The sequence below is a fragment of the Bubalus kerabau genome, chromosome 18, assembly GCF_029407905.1.
Source record: "Bubalus kerabau isolate K-KA32 ecotype Philippines breed swamp buffalo chromosome 18, PCC_UOA_SB_1v2, whole genome shotgun sequence".
Classification (NCBI taxonomy): domain Eukaryota; kingdom Metazoa; phylum Chordata; class Mammalia; order Artiodactyla; family Bovidae; genus Bubalus; species Bubalus kerabau.
This window is the reverse complement of record NC_073641.1, coordinates 45,028,290-45,045,706: the sequence shown is the minus strand read 5'-3', so window position 1 is coordinate 45,045,706 and position 17,417 is coordinate 45,028,290.

Genomic DNA, 17,417 nt, shown 5'->3' with positions numbered 1-17,417 from the left:
GAATCAATAGCACAAATAGATGCCTTTGAAAAAATGTAATAGTGGAGGGAACTATGAAAGGAAGCAAACTGTAGAGAAGCTGAACAGTGCTAAGTGCAGTAAAAGCAAATTTAGGAATGTGCACATTCACAGAACCAGAGAAAAAATAGTATTAAATATAACCTTTGTTCTCCAGTGTCATGTGCAGTAGAAATAAAATTTAAAATGATATCCAAGATGCGGGTACTAGGTTTTTTTTAAGAAGGAGATCATCACTGACCTTCTGTATAGTTTTGCTTGGTGATAGGTAGGGTTTAAATCCAAAAAATAATGAGTCCAAGAGTTTACGAGGAAGAACTGAAGACAATGTGAGTATTTGAAGATATTTGGAAATATAGGAAAATATGAAAGTTGTAAGGTCTCTTTAGTGTGGACACCAGATCAAAGGAAGACTTTTTAAAAACTAATAGGTGCTGCTGAGATAGTCTACAGTGTGCAGCAAGTTAATTTGCACATATTGAGCATTCAGATATAAACATTTTACATAATGTTATTTAACTGAGCACACACAACACAGAGCATCTAACAGAATCTAATTGGGAAAAAATGTGGACATAAACTATTTTTTTAAAAATATTGAGGGCTTCACTGGTGGTCTGGTGGTTAAGAATTCACCTTGCATGAAACTAGAACACTTTCTAACACCATACACAAAAATAAACTCAAAATGGATTAAAGATCTAAACATAAGACCAGAAACTGTAAAACTCCTAGAGGAGAACATAGGCAAAACACTCTCTGACATACATCACAGCAGGATCCTCTATGGCCCACCTCCCAGAATACTGGAAATAAAAGCAAAAATAAACAAATGGGACCTAATTAACCTTAAAAGCTTCTGCACATCAAAGGAAACTATTAGCAAGGTGAAAAGACAGCCTTCAGAATGGGAGAAGATAATAGCAAATGAAGCAACTGACAAACAACTAATCTCGAGAATATGCAAGCAACTCCTACAGCTCAACTCCAGAAAAATAAATGACCCAATCAAAAAATGGGCCAAAGAACTAAATAGACATTTCTCCAAAGAAGACATACAGATGGCTAACAAACACATGAAAAGATGCTCAACATCACTCATTATCAGAGAAATGCAAATCAAAACCACTATGAGGTACCATTTCACACCAGTCAGAATGTATGCGATCCAAAAGTCTACAAGCAATAAATGCTGGAGAGGGTGTGGAGAAAAGGGAACCCTCTTACACTGTTGGTGGGAATGCAAACTAGTACAGCCACTATGGAGAACAGTGTGGAGATTCTTAAAACACTGGAAATAGAACTGCCTTATGATCCAGCAATCCCACTGCTGGGCATACACACTGAGGAAACCAGAAGGGAAAGAGACACGTGTACCCCAATGTTCATCGCAGCACTGTTTATAATAGCCAGGACATGGAAGCAACCTAGATGTCCATCAGCAGATGAATGGATAAGAAAGCAGTGGTACATATACACAATGGAGTATTACTCTGCCATTAAAAAGAATACATTTGAATCAGTTCTAATGAGGTGGATGAAACTGGAGCCTATTATACAGAGTGAAGTAAGCCAGAAAGAAAAACACCAATACAGTATACTAACGCATATATATGGAATTTAGAAAGATGGTAACAATAACCCTGTATACGAGACAGCAAAAGAGACACTGATGTATAGAACAGTCTTATGGACTCTGTGGGAGAGGGAGAGGGTGGGAAGATTTGGGAGAATGGTATTGAAACATGTGTAATATCATGTATGAAACGAGTTGCCAGTCCAGGTTCGATGCACGATACTGGATGCTTGGGGCTGGTGCACTGGGACGACCCAGAGGGATGGAATGGGGAGGGAGGAGGGAGGAGGGTTCAGGATGGGGAACACATGTATACCTGTGGCGGATTCATTTTGATATTTGGCAAAACTAATACAATTATGTAAAGTTTAAAAATAAAATAAAATTAAAAAACAAAAACAAACAAACAGACAAACAAACAAAAAAGAATTCACCTTGCAATACAGGGGATACCGGTTCGATTGCTGATTTGGAAAGATCCCACATGCCACGAGGCAGCTGAGACCCTGCACCACAACTACTGAGCCCATGTGCCAAAACGAATGAAACTTCTGAAGCCCAGGAACCCTATAGCATGTGCTCCACAAGAGAAGCCCCCATGATGAGAAGTCTGCGTGTCACAGCTAGAGAGTGGCCCCTACTTGTTGCAACCAGAGAAAGCCTGAACACAGCAAAGAAGACCCAGTGCAGCCAAAATTAATAAATAAATAATTTTTTAAAATTGAAAGTATGAAAGAAATCATATTCTTGATGTAATGGAGAAAGCCAAGAGGAGGAATTCGAGGGAGGGTATCATGAATAAAATCACAGAAAATAAGTCATTATATAACACTGAAAAAGGAGGAAAAAAATAAAATAGGTTATGCTAATAAATTGATGTATGCAAGGATCTGGTGAGTGCAGGGGTTAGGTGAGGTTGATGAATGACTTTTGGGGTGGGCTGTCATCTTTTCTTAATGCAATTAACACATTGATGCTGAGCATGAGACTGTTGGGTGGCCAGGAAGCAAAGGTTTAGAAGTTCTTGAGAAAGTTTGGGCATATGTACATGTCATGAAATTCTAGCACAATCCAACTGAAGGAGTCTTCACATAGCTTGGCCCTCTTTAGCTAGACTTGTAAAACTAAGGGAAGGAGAATACAAATGTGGGTAACACATGGGCTTCCTTGGTGGCATGGTGGTAAAGAATCTGCCTCCCAATGTAGGAGACACAAGAGATGCATGTTTGATCCCTGTGTCGGGAAGATCCTTCAGAGGAAATGACAACCCACTTCAGTATTCTTGTCTGGAAAATTCCATGGACAGTGTAGCCTGATGGGCTACAATCCACTGGGTTGCAGAGAGTTGGACACGACTGAGCACACACAACATGTGGTAGACAAGTGATTGACATTAAGACTTTTCCTCCTTGTTTCTGCAAGTACAATGTGCATTCAAGGCACACCTTTTGTGCATTCAAAAATTGTAGTTGGGGCATCCAGGGGGCCAGAGTGCTGGAAAAGTCATCTGCATAATGGGGAAACTGCTCAGAATGGAGATGGAGATGGTGTTTCTGGTTTTATTGCATATGGATTTTTTTTTTTTTTACTTATAAGTAATCTGAACTTTAATCATGGGGCTTATTAAAGGATTATTATGGAAAGAGTGATCAGTGCCTGTGAAGGAATGATCTCCCTAAAACAGAGGGAAGGTAGAGTCTTCAGATGCTCCAGGAGATTGAGGTCTACAGATCCTCACAGGGTTTTGGGAGATAACACTCCCTGGCAATACTCCCAGGGATATGGGGCAACATCCCCAAGTGTGATGGGAGGCACACCCACAGAAGTGGGCCTTAGGGAACAGAACACTTGGCAAAGGCAAAAAAATCATATTTGAGGTTGATAGAAGCTACAGAGCTACTTTATTTCCAGAGTCATATGTGTTTAGATTCTGAATCTTCCAACAGTGATGAGGAGAAACTGAAACTTAGAAAACCCTGCCTCAAATTTTAGATACCACACAAATGTAGGTAAATGCCACAAATTTTAGGTACCACACATAGGTAAATGCCACAAATATATACTTCTCCTCACCTGGGGAAAAAAAAAATATCAAGCTCATTTCCTACATAGCTATAAACTGTACTTAAAATTCTCTCAAAAGAGTATTTTTTATGTTTCCCTGTTGGAGGTTATATATGTTAAACTTTGATGCATTATAATACATGATAATATCACTGAGAAACACAAAGTGATTTAAATTCATTAGCTTATTAATCCTTGGAAAATGACTCTATGTTACAGAGGAAATTGATATTATTATTTTACTCCATGGAAAGCTGAAAGGCACTGCCTATCTAAAGCCATTTTTTAAAAAGCTAAACTCTATAAATTGTAGGTGGTTTTATATTGTACCTGACATAGCTCAGAAAAGAAAAAGAATCAAGAGGCAGATTCACACTTTCCAGGCATGCCCCAGGAATGGAGGAGTCTCTTTTTATGTTAATCCACTCTCTTTGAGCCAAGTGCACAGACAACAAAGGGCCTGCTGGGTCTGCGGCCCAAAAATACTCACCACGATTTGTCAGGCTTCACATTAAACATGGCTTTCGACACATCACTGGCCTCCAAACATAAAAGATCCTGTTGGTTTCCCTAATTAAATACAGTGAGATCAAAGTTTCCCCAGTGTCTATCTGACTGCATCATGGTATTCCAGAACTGAAAGCAAATGAGAAATCTAAGGAGAACATGCTAAAATTTCCAGAGAACGAATGAAGGAGTGAATGAATCAATAAAGCAAGCAAGCAAACAAACAAGCAGGCAAACAAGCTAGGGCAGTCTAAGAATGTTGTTATTTCCTTTGTGTTTTCCCTTAATCAGATCATTGTTTTGACATCAGAGTTAGAGGAAACTGAAGTGCAAAACAGAGAGATGACAGACTTCTCATTTTTGTAGAAAAGATGGTATTATCCTATGATCCAAAAATACTACAATGAATACTTTTCTATGTGCAAAACCCCTGAAACAATGCATTTTAATAAGCCAATGACATTTTAGAGGAAGAACCATTAAACTAAAATATGGCTAGACTTCGATGACTAAAATCCTACTATAGACTCATGAATCCATCCATAGATTACTAACAATCGAGGTATTGTTCACAGGAAATTCCAGTGTCTAAGGGATGATCTAATTCTAATATTTTGGGGGTGAGTTAATATCGATTATTCTTATTAAGGGAACAATAAGTTGTAGATTTGGAAATGATCTTCTCTTGCAGGGGCACATTGCATTGGCTGAATTAAGAACTTGAAAAGAATTGTCAAAGTTTCAAGACACATATCACAGGATGTACTCACTACTTCTATTTCTCTCCAAACAGACATATTTATGAACAAAAAATAAAAAATAGTTTTGAAATTTTAAAAATAACTTTATTTAATAGGTATATCTAATATGGTATTTTATATATAATGTGATTTTAAACATACTTAGAAAGCTATCATGAGTTTTCCATGCAAACATCAACTAGACTAACCAATATTTTAAATGACAAATAATTATCAGTGAAAAGTTACCAGGGAAAAACATAAATGCCTATATACTTTACTTAGCAACAAAAACTGCAGTCTTCAATATGTTCTTTATTAAAACGTAATAAAAATTTCTCCTGAAAACCAGATGGTAGATGACATGATAAATTAAAGCCCTGCATAAGTGCAAATAAAAAAAATAACTTGCTACTGACATAAATGACATTTACAATATCACATATGCTTTTTTTCTAATGAATAAAATATAGGATGATCTAAGTATTGCAAAAGACCTTATTCCAGAAATGAAACAGCCAAAGGAGGGGGAAAAAAAAAGAGGCAGCAACTTGTATTTCTATAGAAATTGAAAATTATGTCTATGACCTACACTCCAATTTGAAAAAGAATATTTGAATAGTAGCAAAATATGGACACAAATAGAAAGAATATTAATTATTTTAATTAGAGTTTTCCTGATTCTTCTTTTATTCCTATTTGTCAGACATGAACCAGAAAAGAAATTTTATGTCTAATATATTTAATACCTTCCTAAATACATTGACTCTGGTCAAATATGCTTCAAATTACTTTGTCAATACACATATGATTATGCTACAATTTTACTTACCAGCATTATTTAAAGGTCCCAGTAAGTGCTTATGAGAGCCTATGAGGTTGTGGGTTACATAGACTTAATTTGAGATATTTCTCCACCACATACCAGCTGTGTGACTATGGGCATGTTACTGAAACACTCTACTCTTTTATTTATTTTTCTGTAACTGAGGATTTCACTAATAAGTAGTTTAAAATAGTTGGGAGGTTTAAACAAGGCGTTGTAAACAGCACTTAATATAGTACCTGGCATACACACACTAAGCCCTCAGTAAAGCATCAGTCATTATTATTACAGTTTACAAGTTTTAAATGCAGACAAAAATATAAATTAAATACTCTAATATTAAATGAAAGCCATTTGCTGGCTCAATTTTAAGTCTTGTTCCTTGAACTGTAACATAACCTTTTTTGGCAGATGCTCTTCAACAGTTGCCATCCGTGACTGGCTATGAAAATGCTAATGACTCTGCATACTGAACGGATCTCTGTTAACTTTGTAAGCAAAATGTTTAAAAATTTCAGGAATTGTTTCATGGTAGAAATGGCCAATAAACTGCTTATTGCTTTGCAAATATTGAACCTGGGAAAATAATGCTACATCTGTTAAAAACTTATGGAGAGTAGCTGGTGGCCTGTTACTGTTAGATAAATATGGAGGGAACAAACAAGACTAATTGTGAGACTTTAATAAATCTGGTCTTTAAGTACACAACTGACAAGCTGAAAATAGTGGTTAGATTCTGAAAAGAAAAAGAAAAAAGAACTGAGGAATAAATTATATTCTTAGATACAATTTAGGTATAGAATACAATTTAGATTTAGAATTTAGTTATCTTGTCAACAGAGAGCCATGGAAATGAAAATACTTAAACTGAAAATCCCAAGTCATGTGTCAAGAGATTTCATGATAATCTAGATCAAATACTCCCTTCATGGATCACAGCTTAGTTGTAGTGAAGGGGCTTGTATAACACAATGAAGCTATAAACTATTCCCTGCAGGGCCACCCAGAGAAGGCAATGGCACCCCACTCCAGTACTCTTGCCTGGAAAATCCCATAGGCGGAGGAGCCTGGTAGGCTGCAGCCCACGGGGTCGGGAAGAATCGGACATGACTGAGCGACTTCACTTCCACTTTTCACTTTCATGCATTGGAGAAGGAAATGGCAACCCACTCCAGTGTTCTTGCCTGGAGAATCCCAGGGACAGGGAGCCTAGTAGGCTGCCATCTATGAGGTCGCACAGAGTCGGACACAACTGAAGCAACTTAGCAGCAGCAGCAGCAGCAGGGCCACCCAAGATGGATAGTCATAGTTGACAAAAAGTGGCCCACTGGAGAAGGGAATGGCAAACCACTCCAGTATTCTTTCCACAAGAACCTCACGAACAGTATGAAAAGGCAAAAAAATATGACACTGGCAGATGAATCCCCTAGGTCATGCTTCTCCGATATGCTACTGAAAAGTGTGAAGGCTGATTACTAATACCTCCAGAAAGAATGAAGAGGCTGGGCCAAATTGGAAATGACACCCAGTTGTGGATGTGCCTGGTGGTGAAAGTAAAGTCTGATGCTTTAAAGAACAACATTTCATAGGAATTTAGAATGTTAGGTCCATGAATCAAGGTAGGTTCGACGTGGTTAAGCAGGAGATGGAGAGTGAACATCAACATCTTAGGAATCAGTGAACTAAAATGGATGGGAATGGGTGAATTCAACTCAGATGATCATTATATCTACTACTGTGGGTAAGAATCCCTTAGAAGACATGGAGTAGCCCTCATAGTCAACAAGAGTCCAATATGCAGCACTTGAGTGCAATCTCAAAAGCGACAAATGATCTTGGTTTGTATCCAAGGCAAATTATTCAGCATCACAGTAATCCAAGTCTATGCCCCAACCACTAATGCTGAAGAAGTTGAAATAAACAATTCTATGAAGACCTACAAGATCTTTTAGAACTAATACCCCCCTCCACCCCACCAATCCTTTACATCATAGGGGATTGGAATGCAAAATTAGGAAGTCAAAAGGTATCTGGAGTAACAGTCAAGTTTGGTCTTGGAGTACAAAATGAAGCAGGACAAAGGTTAATAGAGTTTTGTCAAAAGAACACACTGGTCAGAGCAGACATGCTCTTCCAGCAACCCAAGAGACAACTCTATAGATGGACATTACCAGAAGGTCAATATTGAAATCAGATTGATTATATTCTTTGCACCTGGCGATGAAGAAGTTCTATCCAGCCAATAAAAACAAGACCTGAAGCTGAATATGGCTCAGATCATAAGCTCTGTACTGAAAAAATCAAACTTAAATTGAAGAAGGTAGGGTAAACCACTAGGCCACTCAGGTATGACCTAAATTAATTCCCTTAAGATTATACAGAAGAGATGACAAATAAATTCAAGGGATTAGATCTCGTAAACAAAGTGCTTGAAGAACTATGGACAGAGGTTCATAACACTGCACAGGAGGCAGTGACCAAAACCAACCATAAGAAAAAGAAATGCAAGAGGGCAAAGTGGTTGTCCGAGGAGGCTTTACAAATAGCTGAAAAGAAGAAAAGTGAAAGGCGAAAGGGAAAGATATACCCAACTGAATGCAGAGTTTAAGAGAACAGCAAGTAGAGTTAAGAAAGCCTTCTTAAGTGAACAATGCAAAGAAATAGAGGAAAACAATAGAGTGGAAAGACTAGATATCTCTTCAAGAAAACTGGAAACATCAAGGAAATATTTCATGGAAGAGTGGGCACAATAAAAGACAGAAATGGTAGGAACTTAACAGATGAAAAAGAGTTAAGAAGTGGCAAGAATACAAAGAACTATACAGAAAAAGTCTTAATGACATGGGTAACATGATAGTGGGTCATTCAACTAGAGCCAAATGTCCTGGAGTGTGAAGTAGAGCTGGCCTTAAGAAGCTTTACTATGAATAAAGCTAGTGGAGGTGATGGATTTTTCAGCTGAGCTATTTCAAATCCTAAAAGATGATGATGTTAAAGTGATGCATACAATATGTCAACAAAACTCAGCAGTGCCCACAGACTGGAAAAGGTCAGTTTTCATTCCAGCCCCAAAGAAGGGCAATGCCAAAGAATGATCAAATTACCATGCAATTGCATTCATTTCAGATACTAGCAAAATTATAGTCAAAATCTTTCAAGTAGGCTTCAGCAATACTCTTGCCTGGAAAATCCCATGGACGCAGGAGCCTGGTAGGGTGCAGTCCATGGGGTCGCTAAGGGCTGGACACGACTGAAGCGACTTCACTTTCACTTCAGCAGTACATGAACAAAGAACTTTCAGAAGTTTAAGCTAGATTTAGAAAAGGCAAAAAAATCAGAGGTCAAATTTCCAACATTCGTTGGATCATATGATGCTGAAGCTGAACTTCCAATATTTTGGCCACCTGATGTGAAGAACTGATTCATTAGAAAAGACACTGATGCTGGGAAAGATTGAAGGCAGGAGGAGAAGGGGACAACAGAGGATGAGATGGTTGAATGGCATCACCGACTCAATGAACATGAGTCTGAGCAAGCTCTGGGAGTTGGTGATGGACAGGAAAGCCTGGTGTGCTGCAGTCCATGGGGCTGCAAAGAGTCGGACACAACTGAGCAACTGAACTGAACTGTTCAATCATAGAAAAAGCAAAATAATTCCAGAAAAACACCTACTTCTGTTTAAATAACTACACCAAAGCCTTTGACTGTGTGGATCTCAACAAACTGTTGAAAATTCTTCAAGTGATGGGAATATCAGACCACCTTACTTATTTCCTGAGAAACCTCTATGCAAGTCAAGAAGAAACAGTTTGAACCAGACATGAAACAAATGATGGATTCCAAATTGGGAAAGGACTATGACAAGGCTGTATAATGTCACCCTGCTTATTTAACTTATATGTAGTGTGCATCATGGAAAATGCTGAGCAGGATGAGTCACAAGCTGGAATAAGGATTGCCAGGAGAAATATCAACAAACTCAGGTATTCAGTCAATACCACTCTAATGGCAGAAAGTGAAGAGGAACGAAAGCGCCTCTTGGTGAGGGTGAAATAAGAGAGTGAAAAAGCTGGCTTAAAACTCAGTATTCAAAAAACTAAGATCATGACATCTGGTACCATCACTTTATGGCAAATGGATGGGGAAAAATTTGAAGCAGTGACAGATTTTATTTTCTTGGGCTCCAGAATCACTGCAGACTGTGACTGCAGCCATGAAATTTTAAAAGATGCATGCTCCTTGGAAGGAAAGCTATAACAAACATAGAAAGTGAAATAATATGTATTTACACTTTGTTGTTCAATAGCTCAGTCATGTCCGACTCTCTGCAATCCAATAGACTGAAGCACACCAGGCTTTCCTGTCCTTCACCAACTCCTAGAGCTTGCTCAAACTCATGTCCATTGAGTTGGCCATGCCATCCAAACATCTCATCCTCTGTTGTCCCCTTCTCCTGCCTTCTGTCTGTCCCACTATCAGGATCATTTCCAGTGAGTCAGTTCTTTGCAACAGTTGGCCAAAGTATCTACACTTTAATTGGTATTTAATTAATTTGGAAATTAATGTTACATGGTGAATTTAGTAAATGGCTAAGATTTTTTTCCTAGTTGAATCCCATTTATGTCTCATATTATGTTAAAGATACAAATGAAACTAATTTATACATTTGTATGGATGGCATAGCTGCTAAATTTCCAGTAGGAAACAGATGGCTCTCAAAGTATTTATGTGAAGTGAATTTCAGTGGAGGGAATCTACACAGAGAAGGTGAAATTCAGGACACTTAGGAGAGACAAGCACCCAGGAATTAGTAATAACAGGAACCCAGTATCACTCTGAGTGAAAGAGTCAGGAGAAGATGCACTGTTTAGGAGAGTGCGGCTAGATATGTGGAAGATGGAAAGCAAATAGGAGCTGTGGGTGTAGAGAAAGGGAGCCACTGTCAGAACAATAAGTAATTACCCACACCACTGTTTCCTCATAGCTTTCTTCTCCTTCAAGTGCCTCACAATGGCTGAACCCAACATAAAGTCAGAGGACAGGGAAACCTACAAAGGTTCAAACTCCCAGAGCCCAGAACAGAGCAAAGACGATCGGAGGTTGAATAAGGTTGTCTGGTGATGAGAAATGTGAAAAAAATAGAAAATAAAAACCACAGATGAATAAAATGTGATTGGATTGCTGGCTTAAATTTTAACGTGCCTGATCGTGATACTATAAAAGAGATAAAACTTTTCTTTATGGTAACTGTTTTACTATATGCATGAAATTGCTTCATCCACCACATTTCAGTTTTAAGTATTTTTTAATTCATACAAATGCATGCAATAAAATGCAATTACAGCTCAATTAAAACTTCAGTGCAATTAAAGCACATTGAAAATAAATAGTACAAAACAAATCTTTGGTATTGTTTTTGCTTGCATTTACTGGTATTTTGATGCTTTTCAGTTCCAATCTTTTAGAAATATAAAAAAAAGATAAATTTGCTATGTAATTTACCCAATAAATAAATCATAATAAATCACCCATCAGATTACTGTATTTAAATTGTACATAAAAACTTGGGATTTAAAATGACAAAAAGCAGGTTAAAAATATACATTTGTACATTCAAGTTGAAGGGTATATGCACTGAAGTTTTGATAGCTATTGTTTGTTTTTTTTTTTTTAATGAAGAAATTGAGGGAACTCAAGAACTCTCAAAATGTTCAAAGATGTTTTGGACGTTGAAATTGGTAAATGAATGTAAGAATAATGATACTGAATAAAACATCTGCTTTCATTGTCAATTGAAATAACAAATGCTAAATGTGTACTTGTCCTCTAGGTTATACTGGGTTGGAATTGGGGCAACTTACTAAGGAATAAACTATTTCCTTGATCCCTATTATATTAAAAAATTCAAAGTATAAGGTTAAATGGTGTTAGCACAGAAAAGATATCTGCAATATTAGTTTCCATTTATAGTATGCTTATAATTTCTATGAGGAGATGAAACTTTAGGACATAACTCACAAACACACAATGGGATAATGTAAGAGTTGGATAAAGAATCAGATTTAAATGATTAATAGGAAATAATTTAAGAGGAAGTGGCATTTGCACTGAAACTCAACAGGTATATAATAATGAGCTAGAAAGAGGAGGGCATTCAAATAGTGGAAAACAGGGTAAAAGAACTATGGACTGGTTCCAGATTGGGAAAGGAGTACATCAAGGCTGTATATTATCACCCTGCTTATTTAACTTATATGCAGAGTACATTATGCAAAATGTCAGACTGGATGAAGCACAAGCTGGAATTAAGATTGCTGGGAGAAATATCCATAACCTAAGATATGCAGGTGACACCACCCTTATGGCAGAAAGTGAAGAAGAACTAAAGAGCCTCTTAATGAAAGTGAAAGAGGACAGTTAAAAAGCTGGCTCAAAACTCAACATTCAGAAAGCTAAGATCATGACATCTGGTCCCATCTCTTCACGGCAAATAGACAGGGAAACAACGGAAAAAGTGAGAGACTTTCTTTTCTTGGGTTCCAAAATCACTGCAGATGGTGATTGCAGCCATGAAATTAAAAGACGCTTGCTCCTTAGAAGAAAAGTTATGACCAACCTAGACAGTATTTTAAAAAGCAGAGACATTATTTGCTGACAAACGTCCGTCTAGTCAAAGCAATGGTTTTTCCAGTAGTCATGTATGGATGTGAAAGTTGGGCTATAAAGAAAGCTGAGCACCAAAGAATTAATGCTTTTGAATTGTGGTATTGAAGAAGACTCTTGAGAGTCCCTTGGACTGCAAGGAGTTCAAACCAGTCAATCCTAAAGGAAATCAGTTCTGAATACTCATTGGAAGGATTGATGCTGAAGCTAGAACTTCAATACTTTGGCCACCTGATGCAAAGAACTGACTCATTGGAAAGACCCTGATGCTGGGAAAGATTGAAGAGGGGAGAAGGGGACAACAGAGGATGAGATGGTTGGATGGCATCACTGATTCAATAGACATGAGTTTGAGCAATCTCCAGGAGCTGGTGATGGACAGGGAAGCCTGGCATGGGGTCACAAAGAGTCAGACATGACTGAACAATTGAACTGAACTGGGTAATAATAAAAATCAGTTGAAGTAACCATATGCATCCTACGTCACTTCAGTCATATCTGAGTCTTTGCAGCACTATGGACTGTAGCCCACCAGGCTCCTCTGTCCGTGGGGATTCTCCAGGCAAAAATACTGGAGTGGGTCACCATGCCATGCTCCAAGGGGTCTTTCTAATCTAGGGATCAACCTGCATCTCTTATGTCTCCTGCATTGGCAGGTGGCTTCTTTACGACTAGTTCCACTTGGGAAGCCCCAACAATATAAATATGCACATACGTAACATTTAAGAGTCACTGAATAAACATTATCTTTCTAAAATTGGGATTTTAAAGGAAAGCTGTATCTACTGTGTATAGATAACATGGTAAAAACAAGTCTAATTGGGAGTAACCTTACAGTGGCAATCATCTCAAAGGTGTAATCTGGAGTCATTGAAACTATCTCTATAGAGAAAGGGTCTGATGAAAGAGTTTTAGGTTGAACTGAGACAGTTAGAGAAAAGAAGCAGGGAATAATACATTCCCAGAGGGATATGGAGGAACTATCAATAAAATTCATGGTAATGAAAAAAGGTGGGGGAGGGAATATCAGAAATATTTAGAAAAGATAAGGTCGACTTACTTTTTGTTTAGAAGCAGACACCAGTGAAGGATAGGGAAAGATGACTTCAAGATATCAAGCCGTGAGGATTAGATTAATGTCAGCCTTGGGAAAATCAAAATGCTCAGAGGGCCCTAAACAAGGAGTTCAAGTGTCCTTGGCTCAGATGCAGCTGCACCAGGAGCAGCTTTGGTGAGGGGGATTCTGTTTCTGAACTTTCTTCAGAAATCTGCAGACCGTGTGGTAACCCCAGGGACGTTTTTACCTAATGCATTCAGTAGTCCCAACCTGAAGCTCCCAGGCAGTCTTAGAGAGGTTTTAGCTTCAGATTAAGGAAGTGTTTCTTAAAATTATGTTCAAGCTTATATCCTATTACACAATTATTTTGAGTGTGCTAAGATCCTAAAGGTTCTGAAAAGCAGGACAGACATAGGGGTGATGGTGGTAGTGGGGAGAGAATAGAAGAGGATGAACATCTCACCTTTCTCCCAGCTGTTTAGAAACTAGACCTGAGTTGAAGATTCAGATTTTCCCTGCTACTTCATTAATATCAGAGACGTTTCTAAAATTCTAACTTCTGGGAAAAATATGTTGATCTTCTTAAAGTGAGTTATAGCAAAATGATAAGTCTAATGTAAAAACTTTCAACATGGACATCAATTATGTGAACAAAAAAGATTTAAAAATACTTAAAATTTGCTTGTTGTATGACTTCAGAGGAGAAGTACCTCTAAAAAAATAAAAAATAAAAAATCACATAGGTAACATATATAACACAGAAGAAATCAAAAACATTAATTGACTAAGAAAAGGCACTAGAGTGTAGTTTCAGATGCTGAATCAGGAACTTTTTTTTTTTTTCCTTGTAATTTTTCTTATGGAGCTAATAATTTTTCTTGTAAACTTAAGGAAGGCATCCACTAGCTGTGGATCTCTAACTCTCCTCACAGGACTATTTTAAGGACAACATGGAAAAAGAATTGAACTTATTTGAAGACATAAAACCATATACAATCATGAGCCTCTCTACAGAGAGAGTATTTATAGCTTTTCTAGTCACTGGATACTGGTGATACATTTAACAAAATTCAGTCAGTGTCCAGTGAGGAAATCAGACCTCAAGCTTGACAGTTTGAAAGAGAGTACTTAAAATTCAGAAGTGGTTGCTAAAATCTTGAATGAGCAATAATTCTCTCTTACCTCAGTTCAGTTCAGTTCAATTCAGTTGCTCAATCATGTCCGACTCTTTGCGACCCTATGAATCACAGCACGTCAGGCCTCCCTGTCCATCACCAACTCCCGGAGTTCATGCAAACTCATGTCCATAGAGTCGGTGATGCCATCCAGCCATATCATCCTCTGTCCTCCCCTTCTCCTCCTGCCCCCAGTCCCTCCCAGCATCAGGGTCTTTTCCAATGAGTCAACTCTTCGCATGAGGTGGCCAAAGTATTGGAGTTTCAGCTTCAGCATCAGTTTTTCCAATGAACACCCAGAACTAATCTCCTTTAGAACGGACTGGTTGGATCTCCTTGCAGTCCAAGGGACTCTCAAGAGTCTTCTCCAACACCACAGTTCAAAAGTATCAATTCTTCGGTGCTCAGCTTTCTTCACAGTCCAACTCGGACATCCATACATGGCCACTCATAAAACCATAGCCTTGACTAGACAGATCTTTGTTGGCAAAGTAATATCTCTGCTTTTCAATCTCTTATCTAAAAGAGTTTAATAATCTCCAACACCTCTAGAATATCATTCACACTATTACTATATGAGTGATGATGAGTGATGCATTAATTAAAATCTTTACATTTACTTCCCATTATGTTGACTGTAGGATGATGACCAAAACACTTGGCATGTCATTTCACAGTGTCCACAATTTAACCTTGTCTATTGCCATGAGCTGTCTTACAATGAGTGGACTCAAATTTACCAGCTGCCCCAAACTATTTACATTTCCAAAAAGTACCATCATATGTCTCACTAATAAGCCTATTCTTACAGATCCCATATTGGAATATCTCCTATCATCTTGTCCAAACTAGCTAACACGTATCACATTTTAATTCTTAGTTCACATGTTAGATTCTCTATGAAGTATTTCCTGAAACCATCTTGCTAAGCAAACATGATCACCACTGCTCAGTGGCACTACTGACTCCTGTAATTCTGCAATAATAATTGTAATTAGTAGTTGTAGGATGTCCCGTCAGATGTTAAAATTGAATTTTTAATTTGTTCTCTATTTTATAGAGGCGGAAACTGAACAATTTTTAAAGGAAACCCTTTCAGATGATGGATAAAATCAACTTAGAGATTCTAGAGATCATTTCCATCAGAAGAGTACTGTAGGATCACAGATTTAACCTCTGTAGATGATGAAAAAGTAATCCAGATTTCAAGGAAAGAGGATTGCCAGGGAGATAAGGAGAGTATGACTACTGGGATTTACAGATGTTACATTATTAAATTCTGAAACAATACTCTTGGGGTAAGCTGGTATTCTGATACCTTTGAAAGAAAATCCGTACATCTGTACTGTAGTCTTGAAAGACCAACCATGGTCACAGTAGAAGGTTGCAATGAGATGAATAACTTCCTCACTGAACTATTGAAACATTGGTTAAAAAATGTTAACCAGTGAGAAATGACTATAAAACTAACACAATTATCTTCAGTCCATATGTAGAGGATGTCAATAGCTATGGCATCAAGAAGCAATGGCAGAAGTGGGCAATTCAGATTCTAATTGACCCTCTGCTTGGTTACAGTTGCTGGAGTGACTCCCTGAATTTTTAGGCTCCTTACAGGAGGAATTAGAGTCAGTGCAAGTGGGGTTACCAAGATATAGTATTGCCTACCAATAGGACCATTGTAGATTTGAGCAACTAAATCGGAAATTAAATAAATATGTTCATAGTTTTTATATTGAAGTTACTACTGCTAAAATGTATACCATTAATTATTATTCAATTATGATGCATTGTTTACATGTCTACACCATTTTCTCAATTATAATTTTTTGAGAATAAGATATAGATTAGGGTCTCAAATGTCCTCTCATGTTTGGAAACTAATAAAGGATAAGTAAAATTGCTCCTAAAAATGAAACTGTCAATAAGTAAATAAATCATTTCACTGATCATATGAAGGCAAATTCAAAGCAGACAATTACACTAAAATTTCCTTTATGTATGTTGCTAAAAAAAAGATAAAAATCAAAGCAAAAGAATTATAAGCAGATTCAGGACAAATTATAAGGGGAAAGAGTTGAATTACATAATAGAATGTAGCAAACTATAGTTTTAGCTATTTTACTCATAACATGCTAAATATAATTGATAACAATAATTATCTTCTCTGGGCTAGAGAGTCAAGGTACATCACTTATTATCTGAGTCATTCATTTTCCAATGAGTTCAGTTCAGTTCAGTCCCTCAGTCGTATCCGACTCTTTGTGACCCCATAACCAGGCCTCCCTGTCCATCACCAACTCCCGGAGTTCACTCAAACTCACGTCCATTGAGTCAGTAACGCCATCCAGCCATCTCATCCTCTGCTGTCCCCTTCTTCTCCTGCCCTCAATGTTTCCCAGAATCAGGGACTTTTCCATCGAGTCAGTTCTTCACATCAGGTGGCCAAAGTATTGGAGTTTCAGCTTCAACATCAGGCCTTCCAATGAACACCCAGGATTGATCTCCTTTAGGATGGACTGGTTGGATCTCCTTGCAGTCCAAGGGACTCTCAAGAGTCTTCTCCAATACCACAGTTCAAAAGCATCAATTCTTTGGCACTCAGCTTGTATTATAGTCCAACTCTCACATCCGTACATGACTACTGGAAAAACCATAGCCTTGACTAGACAGACACACCTCTGTTGACAAAATAATGTCTCTGCTTTTCAATATGTTATCTAGGTTGGTCATAACTTTCCTTCCAGGAATAAGCGTCTTTTAATGTCATGGCTGCAATCACCATCTGCAG